Raw genomic sequence first — 20550 nt, forward strand, 5'->3', positions numbered from 1 at the left:
AGGTAAGAATGAGGAGTTGAGAATGACATCTAGGTTGAAAGTCCAAGTAACCAGGTAGACATTGTTGCCATCAACAGTAGAAGAGAAATTAGAAAAAGGAGGTATGGGGTAAAAATAATGAGTTTAATTTTGGACATGCTAAGCATGTGTCCAAATGTAATCCCCAACTTTAGTTCAGGTCATCATCACCTCTCACCCAGATTACTTCAATAGATTTATAACTGATTTCCTTTTCTAAGTGTCTTCCTAGTTCATTCCATCGAACACTCAACTGCCAATATGATTTTTCTAAAGCATAATTCTAAAAATGTTCCTTCTCCTCCCACAGTGAGCTCCAGTGATTCCCTATGACCTCCATCAAATATTAAATCCTAAAGTATTTAAAGTTCTTTATAATTTGACCACTTTCTCCTTTTGCAAATTGCCCCTGATATTCTACTATCCAGCAACATTGGGCTATTTGCACTTCCTTAAACCCCCTATTACCTTTGTCTTGGTTTTCCCTTTGACTGTAATACTTTCCCCACCAACTTCTATTTAATTTCCCTGACTTTATTCAAAACTCCATGAAAGTTCTTCTGCAGGAAGTTCTTCCCATTCCCTCCAGATACTTTCCCTTTCAGATGAATGTTCTGGCTATTCTGTATATTTATCACTAAGTACCCCATTGTCTCCTCTATTAGAATCTTTCTTTCTTAAGCTCAAAAACTGGGTTTTTTTTTGTAACCTTTCTTTGGTTCTTTAGAGTGCCTGGAATATAGTAAAAATGTATAAAATGTATAAATATATAAAAATGTATATTGACTGACTCAAGAATCTCTTATCCCTTTAATCTTCCCCAAATTCCATTCTTTATTGGCTAAACCTTAGCTCTGGTTTCTTTATTTTCCAGACAAACTTTAGTCTGCTAATATTGCTGAAGGAAGTTAGAAAAAGGTTTTAATTTAATGTATTATAAATTCATACTAACTTCACCTTAAATTTCATTGCTACACCACGAGGCAAGATGATGCTTTAGAAAGTGTACCAGGGAGAGTCTGGGGACCTGTGTTCAAGTCTTAACTTTTCAAATATTCCTTCCCAACCAGTTTTACCTTTTGTAAAATAATAACTAAGGGATCTTTGAGTTCTAACAAATCATGAATTCTTTTGTGAACTGACTGCAAAATGTTTATATCCTTTTCCCTCTCTTAAATTCCTAGCCTTCTCTTTTTGCTTCTTATTCTCCCCATACCATCCCTCCCCCCCTTCCTTTACTCAACAGATGGGGCAACTAGAGGATAGAATATGAATGAAAGCAAGTCATTTAACCCTGACTGTCTTCCAAGGGCCATCTCCAGTCACTCTGATTCATATCTATTCACTGGACCCTGATGACTCTAGAAGAGAAAGTGTAATTGGTGATTTTGCAGAAATCCAATTCACATGCATGTCATGGCATCCCTTCCCTGATGCCATGGTCCTCTGTGAATCAAGAGCAAACATCATCACTCAACAGATAGATGTCATCTCCTTCCATGTGGTCAATGACTATCTCTATAAATAACTCCCAAAGTTTTGTTTGTAAAATGGGTACTATTATAACTCCACACACAGTTGTGAGGCTCAAATGATATGTAAAGGTGCTTTGCAAACTTTGAACTACTATTAATATTACTACTACTTTACTACTACTACTACTACTACTACTACTACTACTACTACTACTACTACTACTACTATTGTTATTTCTGAAGAAACAGAATGATTTAGTACACAAAGTCCAATCTTGAACCCTGAGAAGACTTGGGTTTAGGTCCTTTTTCTTCAAAAAATTTTCCTTTGTGACAATAGCCACATCAGTTAACTTTTCAGTCACAACTTTCAGTGACATTGAAAAAGACACTCCATCTCTTGATTCCAGAGCATTTTCCTCTGACTGTCTTCCATGCTGTATAATGCTCTCACTCCTCATCACCTCCTCCTGGCTTCCTTCAAATCCCAAATAAAATCCCATCTTCAATTGGAAGTCTTTCTCAACTCCTCTTAATCCTATTGCCTTCTATGTTAATTATTTCCTATTTATTCTGTACATAGCTTTTTGGTGCATATTGTTTGTTGTCTATTCGATTGTGGGTTCCTTGAAGGCAGGCATTTTTATCTCTTTCTATATTCTCAGAACTTAATATGGAGCCTTGTATTTAATAAATGTTTATTGACTGATGGACAGGCAATTGTTTATGACTGTAAATTATGGATGAGTTGCTAATCTGCATCTGTGAAAGAATTTTTACATCAGAAGTTCCCTATACTGTCTGGACCAAAGCTAAAAAGAAAGCTCCAATATTTCCTCTGAACTTCAGTTCCACATATCCTACTACCTGTTGAAAATTCCAGTTGGATATCCTTCTAGTATCTAAACTCCACAAGTAAAATTTTGTATTCATATTTATCCTCCTCAGAACCTGCCCCAACCTGCCAACTTTCCTTTTCTGTTGCATCTCTGTATTTTCTTATTTCTCAGACCTGAAATTCTCATGTCAGTTTTGACTCCTCTCTCCGCCACAATCAAATTCATCAAACAGTTCTGTTTCATATCACCTTGCCAGTCTGTCCCCTTTTCTCCACTCATTCTTGCCACCACCCTGCCCTGATTATGTCTCACCTAGATTATTGTTTTGGATAGTCTTCTCTCTGGTCTTCCTGATACCAGATTCTCTTTTCTTCAGTGTTTCTTTCCTTAACTGCCAAAATAATATTCTAATGCACAGATGTTTTCCTTACTGCTAAAGAATTAAAGTAGCAGGTACTTCACTTCACAGAATATTTTAATTACATTTTTATTTAATAAAATTTCCTTTTTCTTCCTCAAATTCCATTGGAAAAAATAAAAATAAAATCTTGTAAATAAATATATGTAGTGAAGCAAATAATTTCCCATATTGATTGAATCAAAAACATGTATGTCTTCTTTTGCATCTTGAGTCAATCATTACTCTCTAAGGAGTTAGGGAGTATGTTTCATCATGGATCCTTTGGAGTAATGATTGTTCATTGCATCAATAAGAGTTCTTCAGTCTCTGAAAGTTGTAGCTTTACAATGTTGCTATCCTTGTATAAATTAGTCCCCTAGTTCTGTTCACTTCATACAAGTTTTCCCCAGTTTCTCTGGAAAAAAGTCAATTTCAGCATTTCTTATGCCACAACAATAATTTATTATATGCATACACCATGCTTTGTTCAGCCATTCTATAAATTACTGAACATGCTCACCCCTTTAGTTTCTAGTGCTTTGACACTACAATAATAATGACTTAGTACACAAAGTCCAGTCTTGAACCCTGAGAAGACTTGGGTTTAGGTCCTCTTTCTCCAATAAATTTTCTGCGTGACAATAGCCACATCAGTTAACTTTTCGGTCACAACTTTCAGTGACATTGGCAAATATTTTTATACATATGGGTTCTTCCCTCTTTCTTTGATCTTTTCAGGGTATAGTTCTGGCAAGAGTATCTCTGAATCAAAGGATATGCATAATTTAGAATTCTTCACAAAATATCACAGGACTTCTGAGTTGGAAGGAAACTCAAAGACAATCATTCTAACTCATGGTCAAAAAATATCTTCTCTGCCACATACCTGATAAATTTAATCATTTAGTCTTCCCTCGAAGGTCTCCATTGAGAGGGAACTTCCAAGACAGAACATTTGTTATGGAAATTGTTATATAAAGCCTAAGTGTGTTTCTTTATAACACCTATCTATAGCACCTATCTATCTCTACCCCTAATTTTTCTTTTGGGTCAAATTGAATAAGCTTAAACTTTCTTTCACATGACAGTCCTTCAAATTCTTCCATAATAAATGTTATTTGAATTGTGATTGATAGTTATGGTCTCCCATAGTCTGATTCAACTTAGTGCCTTAATATGGGCATTTCTTAGGTCTTGACTTTCTCCTCCATTCTCTTCCTTGCTAATGTCCTCCATATTAGGATTTCAGTCAGCAAATTTTTGCAGATTAAATCCAAATTCAAATTCTTCATTTGTACCTCTCCTAAACATAGATTTCAATTAATATGTAATTATTAAATTCTTAATAATATATCCCTCATTGTGCAAAGTTCTGGAGATAGGAAAAAAAAACAGTCCCTGCCTCCAACATTCTAATGTAACAAACCCCCTCAGATGTATGAGTGTGAGTGGCAGACTTCATATTTGTAACAAACGAAAGGAATTAATGGAAAATATAGTAAATTGGATTTTTTAAATATTTTTCTGCCATATAATAACAGCCAAGAGAGGTTACCTGGAGTGTTAAGTGGTTTTTCTGTGATCACACAGCCACTGTATGTCAGATGTAGAGGTAGAATCCAAAGCCTTCCTTAGACTGGCTTTCTGTCTTCCATAAGACACCATCATTGAAAATTGCTATTGTATGGTAGAAAAGTTCTTCACAGGTTGCATAGACACTTGTACTTTGATGCAGAATGCTAAATACATAGGCTTCTCACCACTGAGCATGTGAGCAAGAGAGATTCCAACTATATAATATTCCAATCAGATAGGTGTCTAATTTTCCTATATCTTACTTCTCACCTTTAAAGCAATTCTCTATATCCAAATACTCCTTCCTTTCCCATAGTAACTCAGCTTTTTTTTAGTATTCCTTTGTGTAGAGGCTTCTAATCTATTTAAAATTGTGCCAGCTATTTCATCTCTGCCCTTATTTATCCTCTCACATAACTCTCATAAGTTGGCAGGGCATAATTTTCCTCTACTGAACCATTGTGCCTTCCCAATTAGGTTATGGTTGCTTATGTATTCAAATGGCCCTACATTTCATGATATGATTGTACCCCATTAATCTTTAGACTTTTTCTTAGTGAGCTCCCTTTCATTCAGAATCTGCAATTACATATGTGTGTTGTCTTCAATTTTCATGCCTAAGTGTAACCAAACTGTTTATTGAGCATAATGATACTATATCTATAACAATGCTACATGACAAATTTGGCAAACAATTCCTTGCTTTTGATTGAAGAGTTTCTGTTATTGTTGCTGTTTTCATTTTTACTCTTTTAAGTGGCACCAAAGGAGTCAACAATCACAAGATACTTCTAGAGGTTTAGTATGTTCTTTGGTTATGTAAAAATGAAGGTGGCCTTGGGAAATAAATGGATCATAGGAATTGGAGGACTGGGACAACTGGGAGAGTGCTTTTTAGAAATTACTAAGTACCCAAACAAATCACAACAAAGTTCATTCCAGGGAAAGATACTTTAATTGGTTCTTAAACTGCAGTTTTTAGGATACCAATATGGTTTTTATTTTCATGCTATATATTTGTCACATTTCTATTTTTTAAATCTTCCAGATACATCTATTTATTCCTGTAATTTTTGCTTCCAAATTCTGTATTTGAAAAATTATAGATTTAGACCTTCCTTTTAAAATGTAATTGTTTCTTCTGTTGAATGACAAATTTTACTTTAATTATTTTTAAATAGGTTATATCACAGTTGTATCTAACCTTCAGACTATCTAAAGTGAATTTTTCCCAATTAGGTACATACTTTGTTCCAATGAGATGACAAAGACCATAGGAGTTTGAGACTTGAATAAAGAAGCATCAGAAATGAAGAAACTATTAAATAGACTAACTCATGGGGAAAGGCAAGGTTAGCTAGCACAGGGATTCTAGCTATCTCTTGGCCACAAAGGGGACTAAACAACTGAAGTATTGGTGGTGTCAATCTGACATATGGAGCCTATATGCCATGCATATCAGGTTTGTACTGAAATTATTTACAAGATCGCTTCTGCTGTCTTCCTGATCATAGTTAATTTTTATTTAACTCATATTTTCATTCTTTGAAGTCTATTTTTAGTTTTGGTATATTTCAATTGCTTTGGGGTTCTATTGATGTTCAGAATTTATTTAGAATTAGCTTTACCTGTTTAAATTCACTTCAATTCAGTGGGCATACATTAAGAGCTGTAGCAAGCAAGCCCTGGTGGGGGATATAAATTGATAAAATGAAGTTTCTACCATCAATGGACCTCATAGATTATAATTTGGCAAGCATATAGATGGTTCTGGAGGAGAAAGTGACTTTGCACAACCCTCCTCCCTTACGTAAATATAATTCACATACAGGTCTTGGCATCACCTTTTTGATGTTCTGGTTCTCTTTGAGAATGAAGGGCAAACAATATCAACAATAACAACAACAGCAACAAATAACCATATTACAAAACAGATCATGGTAATTGTATAGGAGTAGTGCTATTTGAGGGCTATGAATCAGAGATCATGAAATTTGTCCTCGGAAGGAAACTAACAACAGAAAAAAAAACTATGGTTCCGTAAATCACAGTCATTTGCCTAAAGTCACATGAATATTAAACCAGGGCACCAGGTTTTGACTTTTATTCTACAACTTCTTCCACATGATCCTGTCTTCTCTTGAGAAAGCTCACCTTCCTGGAACTCAATATTTTCAGATTTCCAAGAAAAGGAAAAGCAAAATAGGAGAGACAAGATGCATTATTTCATTGTCTTTAGGTTCATCCACTGATTTTCTTTATGACTTAATCACAAAAGAAGATTTGTTGTTTACTTTCCCTATTTTAGCCCTGAAAACAGGTTTTCCAAAGTAAGCAGTTTAATGAGAAGCATCTTGACAGTCATAAATTTAATAAGACTAGTACCTAAGTTTTTAAAACTAACTTATTATTATATGATTTTTAGATAGGTAAGTTTGTTCTTATTTTCTGTGCCAAGTGCATGGAAATGAAAATTTCTGAGAAATTTTTTGAGCTTGCTTGTTGCTATCTCCCTGTTTAAATTGTATTTAACATTGTTAATGATTTCTCAGTATGAAAAACTGTTTTTACCACTGTTCATTAAAACATCTACTCTGCTTTAAGTTCTGTTCCCTATAAGAAAAATAAATTTTATGATAATTGATGAATCATACTGATGAAAATTGCATTTACTCATGAAGCAATTGAACTAGTCCATCATAAGTGAAAAAAATCAAGAATTATTGCCTAAATATTTGAAATTTTAAATTTTTGTGAAATTTAAAGCAGATTTCCTGTGCCCTCTTCTCCATTATCAGTCAACTTCATTTGCTTTGTGTCTACTTGACAATAGCATCTATATTCCTTCAGTCATTAAGGAGTAAAAGATGCTATTTAATGACGATTCAGTTTAAACATTTATTAAGGGGTTATTATATACTAGGCATTGGGATAAAGGCAAAATTAATTAAGACCTGAGTTTTACCCTTATGTAACTTACAGTCTTGCTGTGAGAACAGAATAAGATACATAATACATAATAGTGACAGCTATCATACATGATAAGTAAATTGTAGAGACTCACTTCAAAGAATTATTTAAAGACAGAAATAGGATAAGCCTCATGAATAATTGCTAGTTGGTTCTTTTCCTTTGGTATCAAAGAAGATCAAAATGCCATCACTATGTTAGAGACATACAGTGTGTCCAGCTATGGCTGATCAGAACAATACAAGCTCAGAATGCTAAATAGTCCATGGGAACACCTGGGGTACCTCCTCTACATAGTCTCTTACCTTTCCTTTGAGCTACTTCAATTCTGCCTTGCTCACAGAGTACAGCACTCTCTCTGATGAGGGCATGCCATGCTGGATGATCCTGTACTAGTCTCTCCCATGCTGCATAATCAATTGTAAAGTTCTTAATTGAAACTTTCTGGGTGTGCCAGTATCACTTGTGAGTGCTTGCTCTGTGTGAATTCTCCATAAAATAGTCTTTTTGGCACAGTGCTCAGAGTTTTACGTTTATTATCTTATTTAATCCTTACAGCAGCATTAGGAGATGAACACTATTATTATCCCCATTTTATAGATAAGGAAATTGAGGAAAACAGGTCAACCAACTAGGAAGTACCTGAAACCAGATTTTAATTCACACTGTAGGACTGGTACTCTAACACCTGCACTATCTAGCTGCTTCTACAAACATAAGTTCATATTTGATCATGACTTCATTGACTTAAAAATACAAATATTGGAGATATCAATAAGATAGAAGTGATGAACCAAGAAAGCTGAGGTATTATTATCATTGCCATCTTATAGATGAAGACTTTGAGGAAAACAGAGTTTAAGTGATTTACCTAAATTCACAATGCTAAGAAATTTATAACACTAGATTTGAATTCAGGTCTACCTGACTGTAGGTCTGGTATTTTATCACCTGTTCCACCTAGCTGCTTATAAAAATATAAATATTCAACACAATATATAATTGATCATGACTTCATAGACCTATACATATAAATATTTAAGAGGTTGATATGGTGATGTAGTGAACCAGAAAAGATTTACTATAATTGATTTCTGAGGGAAAAGATTTTTGAGTAGTTTTCAAAAGAAGACTGAGGCAAAATCTGATGAAGAATAATGGAAAGTGTCTTATAAGCAAGGTTAGTAGACGGGCCAAGTGTTGTAAACTGTGAGAAAACAGTTATGCAGCACACTTATATATATATATATAGTTCAGGATGTCTAGACAAAGGGGTCAGAGTCGAGATGCAATTTAGAAATGGGGTTGGCTTTTTAAGAGAGGCTGCTGATTTCTGGGGAGTTAGAAAAATTTACTCATTTTCAGTTCAGCTAAGAGAAGCATATTTTAAAGGTTTTTTTTATTAGAAGTTATAATAATGAGAATAATAGTTAGAATACTTTCCTTATCTTCCCTGTGGTAGAAATTTTTTGTATATGAGTTTGATTTACTCCCTCAAAAGCAATGTAACTCAAGAATATTAAATTATTGATATTTATAAATACAGAATTGATTTATCTGAGTGCATTAATATTTAGATTCTAGAGAAAATTATTGGTTGCATTTTGCCAATAAAGTTGCCTTCTTGTAAGTTAAATTCAGTTTTATCTCTTGAATATTTCATTTCTGGAGAGATATTTATTAGATGATGACAACTGATATACAATTTGAGTGAATATATTTTAGTTCATAAAATTAAAATCAAATCATTCAGTTTATTAAAACTGTACTTGATTGTATTTTTGGTTTTGCAAAGCAGTGGAGTTAAGTGACTTGTCCAAGGTCAGACAGCTAGGTAATTATTAAGTATCTGAGCCATATTTGAACTCAGGTCCTTCTGACTCCAGATTCGGTGCTCTATCCACTGCACCACCTAGATGCCCCTTTACTGTATTTTAGAGGAAACATTATTCCTAGGAGAATTTTTCTTATACAGTTTGTACATTGCTGCTATGAAAAAAATATTTGATCTATATGACCTGGGTTATTTCCCAATCAACAAAAAAGCAAGAATTTTCTTCACTTTACTCCTTTCTAAATGGAAAATGGGACACCCTGGAATGACTTGTGAATAAGGAATCTGTGCTACAAAATTGGAAGTGTTTACTTTATTGTTTACATATTCACATTACTGAAGAAGGGAGTAATGCTACTTATACTATCTATCTTATAGGATTATAAGGAACATGCAATGGAAATTATGTGATGCTATTAAAATATAAGCTATTCTTGTTATTATTAATGATTAATGAGGCTATAATTCCAACTTAAAGGGAATGTAATAACAAAGTTCAGCTAAAGTTATCTGAAAGAGAAGAAAACTATATTTGTTTCACTGTAGGATGCTCAAAACATACTAGGAATATATATATACATATATATATATATATATATATATATGTATACTAGGAAATATTCTAGGTTATCAATGAGCAGCAGCAGCAAAAAATTAATGAAGTACTAATTAGCCCTGTGCTAAGATCTTGAAATAAAAAGAAAGATTAAAATACTCTTTTCTTCCAAGGACCTCACATTCTGTGGTGGAGAGAACATGTAAATAACTACACAGAAACAATATATACACTGAGCAAATTGGGAGTATTCTCAAAGAGCAAGGCATCAGAAACTGAGGATAATCTTTTAGAAGCTGAATTCTGAGTTAATATTTAACAGAAATCAATGAAATTAAGAGGTGGAGGAAATGAGGAATGGATTTTTAAAATTTTTCTGTTTGTTTTCTCTTATTTCTCATTCATTTTTTTCCATCCTTTAACCACTAAAGTTGACATATACCACCATGACTGACAATAATGATAACTAGAATTTATATAAAAGTTTAAAGTTTGCAGAGGCCTTTGCAAATATTTTCTCATTTGATCCTTACAACAACCCTGAGAAGTAGGGGGCTATTATTTTCCTAGTTTTACAGATGAGGAAATTGAGAAAAAAAGTGACTTTATTAGAATCACACAACTGATTAATTGTCTGAGCCTGGAACTGGACTCAGCTCTTCTTGATCCAAACACTGCATCACCTGGTTGCCTATGAGGCCAGTTATGGTGATTAGGATAAAAATAAACTTCTTCTCAAAATTTAATGAAATAGTTTTTAGAAATTATTTTTGTTTAGATAACTTCCCTATTTTATAGCAATTAAAATTCTACATATTCATGAAAACCAATTTCTCTTTGCAATGTTCCCAACCACTCTATAGCATACCAGCTCCTCTAGAACTTATGCCCAGTGCTTTACATTTTAGGACATGATTATATTTGGAAGCAATGAAAAACTAGAAGTTGTGCTATCTTTCCAGGGAAAAATGTGATAATCTCTGGAGAAAATTGTCAAACCTGAGGACTGACATGAACTTCTGATATTCAATGCTTAGCACAATGCCTGAGCACTTAATAAGCACTTAATAAGCACAATGCCTTAGCACTTAATAAATGTTTATAGATTGATTTCTATGAAAACAAGATGCTACTGGAAAGAATCTCCAGGGAATATGAAGACATGAGCAAAATACGGATGGATTGAGGGGGAACAGTTAGTATTTTATTAATTATTTTCAGTTGAAAAGAGGAAGTTTGAAAGAGAAAATATGTGAGAAATTAAGAACTGCCCAACAATGCAATATTGGAAAATGGAATTTTGCTTTCTGGACTCTTTTAAAAGATGCAAGAATTATAGGCTCTTGACTAGGTATAGATTACATGTGATGAATAATAGGAAGAATGTATTTCTTTAGAAATTTTTACCTGATAAAGGAATATTTAAATAGAAAGGGAGATAGAAAATCACCCATATATAGTCAGGGGTATGCTGGTAAATGTTTATCAAGTGAGTGGAAAAAAAATGACAATATATTTTTTGCATTTGATCTGCATTATTAACAATTTATCCATAACTTTCTTAAGTCTAGAAATTAACATAATAATAAATCAAATCTTGATTTTATAGCATTTCATTTCTGATTCATAAATTTAATGTGAATATCTGACAATCTGCTCATGAGCCAGAATGAGCTGGTTCCATCATACTCCTGCATAAGAGCAGCAACAAAGAGGAACTTGTATGATGAGAGGAAGAGTAGAAATAGAAGTGTTTAGTTTTTTCACAGGAGACTTTTATGGGGAAGAAGTAGTGAGCTCTGATTTCTATGTACCAAAGCATGGAATATGTATGATAAAATGAAATCAGACATTTTACCATGATACAGCATAAAAGCCTCAGAAGCATTTGGGAGATTTAGTATGCTGTTTACAAATATTATGGAAGAATATTGTTTCCTTGAAATAGACAGATTGTATAATAGGATGATTGGAAGAAGACTTTTTTTAATGTAGAAATGCATGACTTTGAGAGAAGAATTAAGATAAAAAGCATTTGAATAAGAATTAAAGGAAGAAAAGACAGGTAATATCCTAATGGGAATATTCTATAAGGCAATGGACGGAAATGGGGAATGAATTCCAAATAAATATCATTAAGAATAGGATATAATGGTATTTGGGGGTAATGTTCAACTATTTGTGCATATGTTGAAGGCCTTTCTCTACAAGAAAAATAATTGATTAAACACTTGCCTTACTTTGCTGATAGTTTGATCTTTGTGAAGGTGGAGGAAATGATAGGATAAACTGCATGTGTGATCGCCATCAAACATATCCATAGATTCCCAACATGCTTACTTAGGTATATTTCTATGCATATACACACAATAGATATGTATATACCTATTTGCATACTCATGTAATGGCATTTTTATGTAGATAGATAAATTCAGTTCTTAGATTAATTATCCATCTGTTCTGTCTATTCGAGTAATATATACTGAATGTTATACAAATATTGAAAGTCTCCATTTTCATCAATATGTTTTAATCCAGACAAATTTATCTATGAATAATTTTGTAATGGAGTAGTTATTTCTGGAGACCATATATCCAGTGTTTTGTATTTATTGGATGATAATATTTGTAATTGCCACTCTTTTCTGTAGTGTTTTACAAATAGTTTGTACTCTAAACCAGCTTCCTTTACATACCATATTTCTTTTTTTTGACAAGAATTTCATATATTGATTAGTTAAGGAAGCTTCTGAGTACCTTTTTTTAGGTTTTTTGCAAGGCAAATGGGGTTAAGTGGCTTGCCCAAGGCCACACAGCTAGGTAAATATTAAGTGTCTGAGACTGGATTTGAACCCAGGTACTCCTGACTCCAGGGCCGGTGCTTTATCCACTGCACCACCTAGCTGCCCCATTATGAGTACTTTTGATCTTCACTTTGGGGTACTTTTTAATAGTTATTTTTAATGAGGCTGTAATAAGTTATCTTTGCTTTTTTTCCAGGTCTCATTTTTTTTCAATAATGGCTTATTTTAATACACACATATTTGTATCAATGACTTCTAATAGGTCAAGATGAAATTGTGGTAATAATATATAGTGTCTTATAATCTTCATTTTCTTTCGACATTTCCCTTTGATCTAACCAATTTATAGAATGACTTCACAAAGGTAGTTGATTTTAAATGGTTTACATCAGAAACTAGTGATAGACTGACAAGATTAAGTTAATATAATTTTTCTGTTGTTTGTTCTTTGCCATGTTAATGTCTTCTGACCCTTTTTGGAAGAAAGTATTCTTGATATTAAAAGTATGAGGCTGCTAAGTAGTCTGTTCTCAGCATAACATCTTTAATTTCTTAAAGTTGAACTTTGAAGTTCATTTTATACTCTTATATTCATCTTCATTACTTGCTATAACTTCTTCCATATCCATCAGTTTAGACACCAACACTTTTTAGTTTGTTCTGTGTTTTGCAAGGCAATGGGAGGTTAAGGTACTTGCCCAAGGCCACACAGTTAGGTAATTATTAAGTGTCTGAGGTTGGATTTTAATTCAGGTCCTTCTGACTCCAGGGATGGGGCTCTATACACTGTGCCACCTAGCTGTTCAACTTTTTGTTCTTGAGAAGAATCAATTGTGCTTAGATTTTCATTCTTGATTATAGAGAGTCAATCTCTACTTTGGTTTCTGATCATCTTAGGATGATCTATCCTCTGAGGAGTGTCCAGTGACTATGTGCAACATTTCCACTATAACTTCTCATGATCTCTAATTGGTCATGGTCATTTCTTTTTGCTTCCACACAAAGTTCTTGTCATTTACATTTAATTTCTTCCTTACTGATCAAAACCAATTATATCCAGGAAGAGAATATCCGTGCTGATAAGATCATAGATATGTACAGTCACAAAATCTGCATAGATCACAGATTTAGAACTAGAATAAGCAGTGGAGTTTATCAAATCCAATTTTCTCATTTTACAGCTATGTTTTCTAATGGTTAGTGCACTAGATCAAAAATCAGGAAGGCCTGAATTCAAATTTTTCTTCAAACAAGTATTAGTTATGTGAATTTAGGCAAGTCATTGAGCTATTCTTCCATTTAGTTTCCTCCTCTACAAAATATGTATTATAATAATAATTCTTACCTTACAAATTTATTATGAGGGGATATTTCATTGGCTGTCTAATCTGAAATTTATCTTTCTTACAAATTGCCTAGCTGTGTGGCAAAAAAAAAAAACCAACCTCTGGTCCTTTGCTGCTTCCCACTGTCCATTTCTTTTTTTAACCTTTAGTTCTTCCTTATTTTCACCTCTAGTCAATCAATCAATCATCATCAGATATTTTAAAGCACTTTTTAAAGAATTTTTATTTAGGGGGCAATGGAGTTAAATGGCTTGCCCATGGCCACACAGCTAGGCAATTATTAAGTGTCTGAGGCTGTATTTGAACTCAGGTACTTCTGACTCCAGAGTTATTGCTCTACTCACTGCACCACCTAGCTGCCCCTTAAAGCACTTTCTATGTTTAAAGCACTCTGCTGGATGCTAATGATTAAAGGTAAAAAAAAAAAAAACACATTAAATTGTCTCTATCCTTAAGAACTTCTATTTTATTTGGAGGAAACAACATGTATATTTTTGTATCTATGTATCTATGTATCTATCTGTGTATATGCATGTGTGTATGCATACACACATATACGTATATATGTATATGTGTGTGTATTTATGTGTATCTCTCTGTAATCAATCAATAAATCTATCTATCTATATGAAAATGCCAGACAGAGCATTAGGTTATAACCAAAATATAGGAACAGAATATGAATGATGAAACAACAAATATTTATTAGTGTTCATACAAGGAGGAGGAGAACCTAGAGAATATACTACCATGAAAACCCTGAGTGAAGAAAATATATATGGAGATTGGTCATCAATGTCATATGCTGCCAAAACATTACAAAGGAGAAAGAAAGAAAAAAAGGTTTAATCTCAAAATTGAGATTGATATTTTTGAATAGAGAAGTTTCAGGTAAATAATGATATTGGAAGTTGGATTTCAAGGGATTGAGGAGTGAAAGGAAGTTGAAGCAGTTGAAAGAGAAGGGAAATCTAGAGTGACAGCTTGAAGGGATTCTAGAATTAGGTGGAAGTTTTTTTTTTTATTTCAAGGATTGAAGAAGAACTAAGTGTGTTTCATTAATGAAGGAGTCAATAGCTAGGAAAAGAAAAGATTAGAGAAAGAGATAGTGATATAATTGCAAAGGTAGCATATTAAAGGAGATTAGAAGGACTAGAATCAAGGGAGCAAATAGAACTGTTAGTAGAAGGACCCTCTGTTGCTTAGAGAAAGGAATAAATGGAAGAGATGGAAAATGATGTCAAGGGATTTTTGAGATATGTAGTCAGGGAGTAGAGAAAGTTCATAAGAAAGGATCTCTATTTTCTTAGTCAAATAAAAACAAGGATCTTTTGTGAGAATCTTTTTAATTACATTAAATTATCAGTAATAATAAACTGATTCTACACAAGTTAAATGTTAATAAAATGTATCTATGTATTCATGGAAGGAGGGATACAAGGTAGTGTGGTAGGTTTTAAGAGAGAAGAGAAAATTTCAAATGACTTTTGTGGGAAATGTGATAGAGTTAATTCAGGAGGAATAAAAAGTTTACTTTGAAGTAATGAAAGATCAGTTAAGACTAGATAATATAAGAGCAGTGAATCCAGTCAGTATTTCCAATTAAAAAAGCCATTTTTTCCAATTGCATATATTAACTTTTAATATTTTTCAAACTTTAAGTTTTTAATTCTTCCCTTTCTGTCCTCACCTCTCCCCTCATTGAGAAGACGAGCAATTTGATATAGATTATATATTTATAGTCATGTTATACATATTTCCATATATCATGGTGTGAAGTAAAGAACAGAAGAAAAAAACCAAGAAAAATAAAGAAAATTCAAAAAAATGCTTCAAACTGCTTTCACATTCCATCAATTTGTTCACTAGGGTAAATAGCACTTTTCCTCATAAGTCTTTTCAAATTGCATAACTAAGCAAAGTCATTCACAGTTGTTTATCATATAATATTGCTGTTACTATGTACACTTTATTCCTGCTTCTGTAGACATCAATTTTCATCAATTCACGTAAGTTTTCCAGGTTTATCTGAAACCATTCTGCCTAGCATAACTTATAGCACAGTAGTATTCAATCAAAGTCATATACATCTTAGTCACCAGTTCTCCAATTGATGGGGAATCCTTCAATTTTCAATCCTTTGCCACCACTAAAAGAGCTGCTATAGATATTATTGTACTTTTTAAAAAATCTCTTTGGTTTACAGACCTAGTAGTGGTATTGCTGGGTCAATGGGTATGGAAAATTCTAGAGCCTGTTCAACATAGTTTCAAATTGCTCTCCAAATCTATTCACAACTCAATCATCAGGGCTTTTGTGTCCCCTTTTTCTCATATTCCCTCCAACATTTGCCATTTTCCTTTTTTGCCCTATTACTCAGTCCAATAATGTGAGTTCTTTTAATTTGCATTTTTCTAATAGATAGTGATATAGAACATTTTTTCCTATGGCTATAGACAGTTTTTATTTCTTCTTCTGAAAACTACCTGACCATTAATCAATTGAGGAAAGACTTATATTATTATATATTTTACTCAGTTCTCTAAATATTTGACAAAGAAGGCCTTTATTAGAGAAACTTCCTGTAAAAAACTTTCACAGTTGTGTTTACTATTTTCTTCCATTCTGTGTTCTCTCCTGTTTATCCTTCTTGCTTTCTCCTTCTTCCCTTTTCCTTTCCAAAAGAGTTTTGCTTCTGACCACTACCTCCTCCAATAAACCCTCTCTTCTATTAGCCCCATCCTTTCTTAACCTCTTCCATTCTTATTTCCTTGTAGGGTAAAAAGATCCCTATACCTAACAGTGTGTATGTTATTCTTTCCTTAAATCAATGCATGGTCCACCACCCCTCATATTTCCTTCTATTGTAAAAACATTTTTGTACCTCTTTTAGGTGAGATAAGCTATCCTTCTCCTCCTTTCTTTTTATCACCCTTAATTTAATTTTCTTTTAAATATTATCCCCTTTCTCTCTGTCTATATCTCCTTCTTTTAAGTACCCTAATAAGGATAAAGTTCTTACAGTCATCATCTTCCCCTACTGGAATGTAGGGGAATTTGAATTTGAATTCCTTATGATTTTCCTTTCCAGTTTACCATTTTATACTGCTCTTGAGTCTTGTACTTTGAAAGTCATAATTTCTATTTAGATCTTTTCATAAAAAATGCTTGAAAGTTCTCTGTTTCATTAAATATTTATTTTCTCCCTGAAGGATTATACTCAGTTTTGCTGGGCAGGTAATTCTTGGTTGTAATCCAAAATCTTTTGCCCTCTGAAATAGCAGACTCAAAACTCTCTAATCCTTTAATATAGAAGTTGCTAAATCTTATGTTATTCTGACTATGCCTCCATGGTATTTGAAATTATTCTTTCTGTCTCCTTGGAATATTTTTTTTCCTTGACCTGGGAGCTCTGGGATTTGTCTAGAATAGTCCTGGGAGTTTTCATTTTGGGATCTTATCAGCAGGTGACATAGAATTTTTTCATTTTATTTTACCTTCTGGATCTAGACTATTAGGACAGTTTTCTTTCATAAATTTTTGAAAGATATCTTTTTTTTGATCATGGCTCATAGGTAGCTCATTTTAAATTATATCTCCTTAATCTATTTTCTAGACCTGTTGTTTTTCCAATGAGGAATTTTCCTTTTTCCTTCTACTTTTTCATTTTTATATTGTTTATTTCTTGATGTCTCATGCATTATTAACTTCCCAAGTCTAATTTTTAAGGATTTATCTTTCTTGAATAAACTTTTGTGTTTCCTTTTCCATTTGTCCAATTCTACTTCTTAAGAAGTTATATTTTTGAGTAAATTTTTGTGCCTCTTTTATTATATGCTTTTTTCTATTTTTACGGTGTACATTTTCTTCAGTACTTTTTGTGCTCCCTTTATCAAGCTGTTTACTATTTTCATGATTTTCTTGCATCATTCCTTTTCTTAATTTTTCCTCTTCCTTTCTTATTTGATATTGAAAATCTTCTTTGGGAGCCAGGCTTCCTCCTGTGCACAAGCCAGGGTGGAAGGGAAGCGTGAGGTACTAGGGGAGGTCGAGGCTGAGCCAGGTGACTCCTAGAGGCCTCGGGCCAGGACTGGACTTGAGCGGCTGCTGCGGGGCAGATGGGCAGGCGGGAGTGCGAGGCGGTGGGCACCAGATGCTTCTTTGATGAAATTGTGCCATAGACTAAAAACATAAACATAAGGATGGCAGGTGCTGTAAAGTTGGTGGTTGCTGTAGCAGTATTTCTACTGACATTTTATATCATAGCTCAAGTATTTGAAAAAAAATTAGATTCAAATTTAGGAAATTTATTTGCAAGATCAGCATTGCAGATAGCTTATACAAAGCCTCCCAGATATAAATGTGGGATTTCAAAAGCTTGTCCAGAAAAGCATTTTTGCTTTCAAAATGGCAAGTGGAGCAGCTAATGTCGTTGGCCCCAAATTTTGTTCAGAAGACAATATTCTAATGAGTGGGGTAAAGAATAACAGAAGCATAACGCACTGAATATTTTGATATGTGGGGAGGAGATGTGGCACCATTTATTGAATTCCTTAAGTCTATTCAAGATGGAACCATCGTTTTAATGGGAACATATGATGATGGAGCAACCAAACTCACTAATGAGGCAAGATTACTTATTGCTTCCTTGGGAAGTTCAGTCATTGTTAACCTTGATTTTAGAGACAACTAGGTCTTCTCTAGTGGAAAAGGTATAAAGACAAAAAGCCCCTTTGAACAGCACATAAAGAACAACAAGAATACAAACAAATATGAAGGATGGCTGGAAGTTGTAGAAATGGAAGGATGTATTCCCAAAAGCAAGACTGAGTAATATGAAGAATAGTAAGAGAAAATTATCTTTATGCTATTGATGAGAGTGCTATGAAGGAGTTATTACTGTGTAAATAATTTGAGAGTATATGTCCATCTTGTCAGTTATGCATGAGTATCAACTCTTCCAAAATCAGGATTATTTATTGCTAACCTAAAGAGTAAACTTTGTAAATAAGTTCACCCTAATCAATCTTTTCTAAGCTATTGTCTCTTTAAAAGCACAGTATTTAGATTGCTTTAAGATAAACAACATCGTTAAGATATAGAAATGTCTTTTTTAAGCACACATTGTGAACTGATTATGAAGACTGTATATACTATTAGAATGTGGCCACTGTGAAAAATAAAGAATTTTGTTTCGGTAAAAAACAAAAAAAAAGAAAATCTTTTTTGAACTCTTCTAAGTGGGGGGAGGGGAGGACTGAAACTAATTCACATCTTTCTTTGAGACTTTGAATGCAGAAGTTCTTAAGTTGTTATCTTCTATTGAGTTTGTGTTTTTATCTTCCCTCTCATCATAGTAATTTTCTGTGGGTGGGTTCTTTTTTTATTTGCTCATTTTCCAACCCATTTCTTGACTTTTAACTTTATGCTAAAATTGTGTTCTAAAATTGTTTTTGTTTTATTGTTTTCAGATCTAGTTCTGGGGGGTGGATCTATAGATTTTCAGTTCATGCAAAATGGTGTATTCTAAGAAGAGGTGTGGTTACTTCTCTGGTTTGTGAGTGACTACATGCTCTCTTTTCTACCCTGGAACTATGATCAGATTTCTCACTCCAAGTGGCCCCTTACTCTTGTGTAGCAGTTCTCTTTCTTTCCCTGAGTCTGCAGCCCAAAACAGAACCCTGTACCTAATGTCTGGCCCCCATACTGTATGTGGGCTTGAGACCTTTGGAAGCAGCTACTGCATATTTATTTCCTCCCAAGGTCTGCAGTTGGTCTGCCCAATTCACTTTCTATTGAAATATGTTTCTTTTTTTATGTTAAAGGTATGTTTTCATGAATGTTTTCAAAATTCACTTTATTATAAGATTTTGAATTCCAAATTTTTCTGTCCCCCTCCAGGATGGCAAGAAATCTGAAATAGATTTAAACATATTTCCATATTAGTCATGTTGTGAAAGAAGAAACAGATCAAAGAGATAAAAAACAAAATACTCCAAAGAAAGTAAAAATTGCATTGTTTCATTTGCATTCAGTCTCCATAGTTCTTGCTCTGAATTTGTATAGTATTTTCCATAATGAGTCTTTTAGAATTTGATTCATTGTAATGCTGGGAAGAGCAAAATCTATCAGATTATCACACAATGTCCCTATTACCATGTGCTATTTTCTCCTGATCTTGCTTATTTCACTTAGCATTAGTTCACATAACTCTTTAAAGGTTTTTCCTGAAATTCATCTCTTCATCAATTTTTATTGCACAATAGTATTCTATTACATTCAACATGTTCTAGCATTTTCCAATTGCTAGGCATTCCCTCACTTTCAATTCTTTCTACCACAATAAGAGTTGATATACATATTTTTGCACATGTCCTTTTCTCTCTTTTATGATCTCTTTGGTACACAGACTTAGTAGCAGTATCATTGCATCAAAGGATATGCACAGTTTGCTCTTCAGGCATAACACCAAATTATTCTTGAGAATGGTTGATTCATTCACAACCCCTTCAATTATACTTTAGTGATCCAGTTTTCCCACATCCTCTCCAAAATTTGCCAGTTTTCTTTTCTGTCCTATAAGCCAATCTGATAGGTATGAGGTGGTATCATAGAGTTATGCTAATTTGCATTTCTCTAATCAATAGTGATTTAGAGCATTTTATATGATTAAAGATAGCTTCATTTTCTTCATTTGAAAACTGCTTTTCATATGCTTTGATCATTTGTTAAA

The 20550-nt window shown here is 33.4% G+C and overlaps 1 protein-coding gene and 1 pseudogene across 4 annotated transcripts in view; both read left to right on the top strand.

The window, feature by feature from the left end:
• Positions 1-20550, top strand: part of KCNK2 (potassium two pore domain channel subfamily K member 2) — a 204007-nt gene that overhangs the window by 43483 nt on the left and 139974 nt on the right. The gene's annotated exons all lie outside the window — the stretch shown is intronic.
• On the top strand, positions 17959-18796 carry LOC141511161 (protein FAM3C pseudogene; annotated as a pseudogene).

This window comes from Macrotis lagotis, chromosome 2 (assembly GCF_037893015.1).
Source record: "Macrotis lagotis isolate mMagLag1 chromosome 2, bilby.v1.9.chrom.fasta, whole genome shotgun sequence".
Lineage (NCBI taxonomy): Eukaryota > Metazoa > Chordata > Mammalia > Peramelemorphia > Peramelidae > Macrotis > Macrotis lagotis.